Consider the following 6000-nt stretch of genomic DNA (forward strand, 5'->3'; position numbering starts at 1 on the left):
GTTGACTGAAACTCTCGAAGATGGATATCACAATCGTGACATAAATTTTGTGAGTAAAATGAAAGCATCGCGGAAGATGAGAAATGCTTTAAGTTTTCATTTATATATAAGTTTTTAAAGCATGATTTTACTTTGAGTAGATATTAAGGCAAATACAATATTGCCTACATGCGTTAATCTCACTAATTTTAACGTGAACAAAAGTTAAAAAAAAACTATCTTCCCAAACTGTAAAGGAGGTTTAAAATACTAAATACACACGTGTAATTTGCGTTACCAGTCAACATTAGTACTGTAACTTAATATTTAATGGCTGAAATCAGATTGCTTAAAAACCAGAATTATGTTGATTTAACGATTGGTAGGCCCAAGGGAAACCTGAATCCAAAATGTAAAAGATATGTAACAATGCTTATTTACATAATGGAGGATTTTAAACACCATTATTATTCACGTATTGCCGAGGCGGACTAGATTGCTTATATAAAAACAACAACAATAACAACAAACATTTCCATAGTCGTACAAAAGGTGCCACCGGATTGTTTGTGCAGTAATTTAATTTTGGATGGATGATTTCATCCTGAGATGGAATGGTTGAAAGAGTTCTCGTTTATACAAGAGACGATTACAGTTTGTTTCTTTGACAGGTGTGTGCAATCTAATACGCTGTATAGATTAAAGTTACACAAAATGTATATGTTTGAAATTATCTCTCTAAACTGTTCAACTATATGGCATGATTGAAGCTTTGAAGTTTCACAGTCGTGAGACACTTTGAAAAATCCTGTGTACATCCTCGATTTCATCTTTAAAACTTAACACTGACAAGTTCTCTTTTAATTTTGTTTAGCGTAAAACAACCATTTCACTCAAACCTTTTTCAGTAAATTCTCCATCACATCGAGGTCTAGAACTGCTAAATATAAAGAAATATTATTTAATGACGTCATAAGTAACTACTCTTCTTGATATTGGATGTTGTTATCACACTAGAACGCACAGACAGATAATTTGTTAGAGATTATAGTTTCATTCGAACCCCTTACAGTATGTTTGTACCAAATATAGGCTTCCATTTTTACGAAGCGCTTCTAGTGCTATTTAATCATGTGGTACTTATCTGTACGATTTCTTTGTTATCATGCATAGACATATAGTCTTCTATTGACAAAAATTAATGGGTCATAAGGTGATAATTTTACATGACTTTGGTTCAAAGTTATTGAACTGATGTTTAAAGAAGTTAAAATAAGAGACGGTAGAATTTCGAATTAAAAAACAAACAAACTTGTATACCTTCTGAAGTATCACGCAGAAATAAAAACGAAGTAACAATTATAGAATAAAATAATTAAACAGTAATTTATGCTTTGTTTGTTTATAAGTCAGCACAAAACTACACAGTGGATTATCTGCTCCATTCCCACTTCAGCTACCTAAACCCAATTTCTAACATTATAATTCTGGAAACCTACTATTTTGCCACGGAAGGGGGGGGCATCCATTGTGTCCACCTCAGGAAATCAAACTCCGGATTTTAATATTGTAGATCCATAGATATACCGCAGTCCCTTTAGATGACAAAGTTTATACATAATAAATGTTTAACATATATGATAAAAATCAAAGTACTTAAAACTTTGTACGACAGTAAAGAAGAGAGAAATTAATAATTATTGATCGAACGGAATCATAAACAAATATGCTTGTCAAAAATGAAGAAATGAAATAATAGAAATGCAAAATGCATTATAATAAAGAATATAGAGATTAAAACAGTTAGAACGGAATGGAATAATAAGAATGCCACACTGAAGAATAGAGTCCAATTCAAAATAGGTGAAGAGAATAATAAAGATTTATGGCATTAAAAATATATATTAATACAGAATGATTAGATGAAATACAACTATACAAAAGTAAGGAATAGATGTTTATATAATGAAATAACAGAACTGTATACAACAAAAAATAAATAGATTAATACAGGGATAGGAAATTAGTTCAGAATCAAAGAAAATTCAGAAAGGTTGAAAAATGTAATACGTTATAAACATATTTAGCATATAATTTCGTAAGGAATAAAAAGTACTGATTTAAGCTAAGAAACTCTAAACAGCAATAACAGCTTTCATCGCAAACTGTGAAGGCAATGAGATGTTAAGATGTTTTATAACTGCTTGTATGACAATATCTCATACGGATGATCATAAGGTGTACATAAAAGCAATGGGTCATCTCAAACATTTTAGACGTTAAAAGGTGTTTCATAGATGTTTGATAATGTCTCACATGGATGATTGTAAGGCGTATATAAAGAAATTCGTAATTTCTTCAAACATTCCAAGGTAGTAAATATTATACAAGAAAGATTGTATATTATGGTATGTAGTTCTTTATTCACATATAACAAAAATGGTTAGAAGGTTAGGGCGCTCGACTTAATATGAGGGCCGTGGATTCGAACCCTCGTTACACTAAACAGCCGTGGGGGCATTAGAAATTAGAAGTCAACCCCACTATTCGTTGATAAAAGAGCAGCCCAAGAGTTGGTGGTGGGTGGTGATGACTAACTGTCTTCCCTCTATTCTTTCAGTACTAAATTAGAGACGACTAAAGTAGATAGCCCCTTGTACAGCTTTACACAAAAATCAAATAAACATACAAAAAAGTGTTAAAATGAAATGAAGATGTTAGTTACCCAGATAGAAAGACTTGGAGTATCATATAACTCGAAAAAAGTTTAAGTGTTTTAGACAAATCTATTTGTCAACGGTCAATATGAAATGCCTGGCGAAAACATGTTTTACATATATATTCACCAAATGTAAAGTGTCAAATTGTTTTGGATATTAACATAGAAGTGTAAGAACTGTGCCTAAGTTTGTATGTATAGTAGGCTTTAAATGTACATCTTCGATTTGTCACAATAAAATTAGTGATTTTTAACTGATTGATTTGTATAGTTTCTGATAACGACAAAAATGTTACCTACACTAACCATTCGTAAATTAGAACTGATAAACCTACCGCCAACTCATGAGATACTCTTACCAAATAGTGGGATTTGACCACTACTTTTATAACACATACACGACCCTAAAGTCTAGGGTATGATTTTTTTCATGGTTGCAAGACAAGACCTTGCACTCTCAGATCCATAACTCCACTTGTTTGCTAATCAGTTACTGGGCCACGTTTGGCTCTGTTATAACCGTACTTGATTTATATGGCGGTTAGTGAACTTAATTAAAATTCTATTTTTTGTAACGTAACTGTTGATAGAACATTTAAAAAAGGACCTGAACATATTATGTTCAGAAAAATTTAACCTTTATGAGTCCCCTTTCTTTTTAATTTGTATAAAAATTTAATATTTTTCTAAAAGTTCAATGTGAAAGATGTTTGTGATTTTTCAGATTTTAGATGTCCAAAACCAAGTCGTATTTATATATTGCTCATATTGCAGTAAAAACGTTTTTTTTTCAAGAAGCGAATATATTACTATAAAAAGACACAACTACTCAAACAGAAATCGCTACAAGAAGTGAAAGTTCATAGAATACTTACTGATGTCAGTAGTATGGGGGAGTGTCAGTTGAGCATTATTCTTTGATGAAATGTCAACTGCCGTTGATCACTATATTGTGTAGTGTGACTTATTTTTGAAATTAATTAATCTAACATAATAAAGTGCAGAATCAACCATGAATTAAACAGATGAGACACACCAGTCACATTTGAAGTTAGAAAGTAGCTTTTGTGGTAAGAAAGAGGGCAAAACGAACAAGTTTTCTGTTTTGACAAAATCGCATATTGAATAAAAAAGAACGTAGATAAAAAGTATAGGAAATGCACCCAGATCGTAAAATATACATTACATTTAATTATATCCGTAAATTATACATGTAGTGGATGTAGGCTAATATTCAGACGTTCGTTGTAGGCGTGGTGAAGGAACATTTTAGCAATCCCTACACCATATCCAATCAGTAACTACATAGGCGATAGCTCGTTACAAACAAGAACTCCGTGTCTCTCTGTTGTGTGGAGGACACATGAAACGTGACGGTTTATTCAAAACATGACCTACACAAGACTACAAGCAATAGAGAAGAGACACGTCAAGAAAGACAAACATGGTTTATAAGCTAGTTTCTAAATGAATTATATAAATTGAAATAATGACAGAAAAAAGTTGCAGTAAGTTTTTAATTTCACACATCTCGACATTATGATTGTTTAAAACCTTGTAACATATGTTAAATAAATGTTTGTCCTTACCACAAGGTTTGATTGTTCTAGCAGTTTCATATACACAAGATTTACGAAGGTTTGTTTGTATTCAAGACTGAACACCTAAACTTACTTTACAGAAGTTAAGTACACCGATTCGGTGGCACGTCTTAATACCTGCGGACTTACAACGCTTGAAACAGGGTTTCGATACCCGTGGTGGCCAAAGCGCAGGTAGTCCATTATGTAACTTTGTGCATAGTTCCAACAACAATACGAACTGTACGTAAAGTTACAGGTAATAATTTTAAAATGTTTGTTAAAAATGACACAAAGTGTGGAGAACTATTCAGTCCGGGCGGAAAAAAGCTGCTAAAAATGACTTCTTATCCAGTAATATAACAATGGAATAACATACGGGATAGTATCAATTCTCTGTATAAAATGTTAAATTATTGAATAAGCGCGTCATTTAATAAAATAGCAATAACAAGAAATGTGAAGAAATATTAAGCATATCTGGAATATTAAACTGTTGATTAAATTACTTTCAGGATAAAAGTAACAAAATAATAAGTATTAATTATGTTCAGAATATATTAAAATGTCATTTAAGTGACGATTTTTAAAATTACAAGAGCAACATTTGGAAATCTGAAAAGGTTTCATCTTTCCTTGGTAATTTTAAGCTAAACTACCTTAAATATAACAAAAGTGGCAGGAGTTATGAAATACTTTTAGTTCTGTTGAAGAAAATTTTAAAATACAGTGTCAACGACATTCCTACACATTACCCGTAATGACATGAAATATGGGATTCTATTCACCGTATAAGGTAAATGGTAAATGCCCTATTAAAAGACCTTCTTTGGTATCTTAGTGATCATATGAAACTTGAAGAAGTAACTTTATTTCAACAAAAAGTAACAAAATTGGTTTAATAACCCTCAACATAAAAGCAATGACATGAACTCTGAAAAGTATACCATTAATTTTCTAGAAAATGTTGAAATGTCAGCTAACCAGTTTCCAATGTATTATGTTGCAGTTACACGAGCTAAATGGCCATCATATGTATTTTAATGGAAAGATGGTTTTTGATTTAATAAATTATTTTATATTGCACTAAACTAACCATAGTTTGGAAAATAAAGAGATAAATTTAATCAACCCTTTTCTAAAACGACCTCTTAAAGTAAGTAATCATTGTTTGTTAATTTTTATAATTTTTGCCCAAATATATACATATATGATAACCGTTTCTCGTTTTGAACTGATAGCCTAGGGGGATGCAACTCGTCAACACCATCCACCGCCAACTTTTCCTTGACCAAATAATGAGTTTTGATCGTCACTCTTAAAATAAATTTGTTTTGCAGCAACAGGACTCGAACTATGAATTTATAGTCCAAGCGTGTTAACCATCAAGCCACGCCCGGGCCGTCATTGATCATTATACTTCAAATATTTCTATGATAAATTCTCTGTTCTTATTATCGGACTTGTTATTTACTTTTAAAAATAGTAGTCCTAAGAATTTTGTTTTGTTTTTGAATAACAATCTATGTTACTTTACCTAAGCAGATATCAACATAAGAGTTTTTCTCATATTTTAAATGTGGGGAAAAATAATCTGAAAATATATTTTGACCAGATATAAATCCTCTTGCCCTGAATGATAATTAGGGCTTTAATTTTTTTTTCCTTTTGGTAAATGTAATGCCACTAAAGTACAGTTACTATACGGATTACTTTTTACAT

General features: G+C 31.4%; 1 long non-coding RNA gene across 2 annotated transcripts in view; it reads right to left on the bottom strand.

Annotated features, from left to right (window-relative positions):
• LOC143236703 (uncharacterized) overlaps positions 1-3991 on the bottom strand; it is a 101615-nt gene extending 97624 nt beyond the window's left edge. Inside the window, exons 1-2 of one of the 2 annotated variants that reach the window (XR_013019703.1) lie at positions 3574-3991; positions 1479-1574 (exon numbers count right to left, since the gene is read on the bottom strand). This is a non-coding gene — a long non-coding RNA (uncharacterized LOC143236703). The remainder of the gene's footprint in view (positions 1-1478; positions 1575-3573) is intronic. The other variant, XR_013019701.1, reaches the window with a different exon arrangement.
• Between the last annotated feature and the right edge of the window lie 2009 nt (positions 3992-6000).

This window comes from Tachypleus tridentatus, chromosome 13 (genome assembly GCF_004210375.1).
Source record: "Tachypleus tridentatus isolate NWPU-2018 chromosome 13, ASM421037v1, whole genome shotgun sequence".
Classification (NCBI taxonomy): domain Eukaryota; kingdom Metazoa; phylum Arthropoda; class Merostomata; order Xiphosura; family Limulidae; genus Tachypleus; species Tachypleus tridentatus.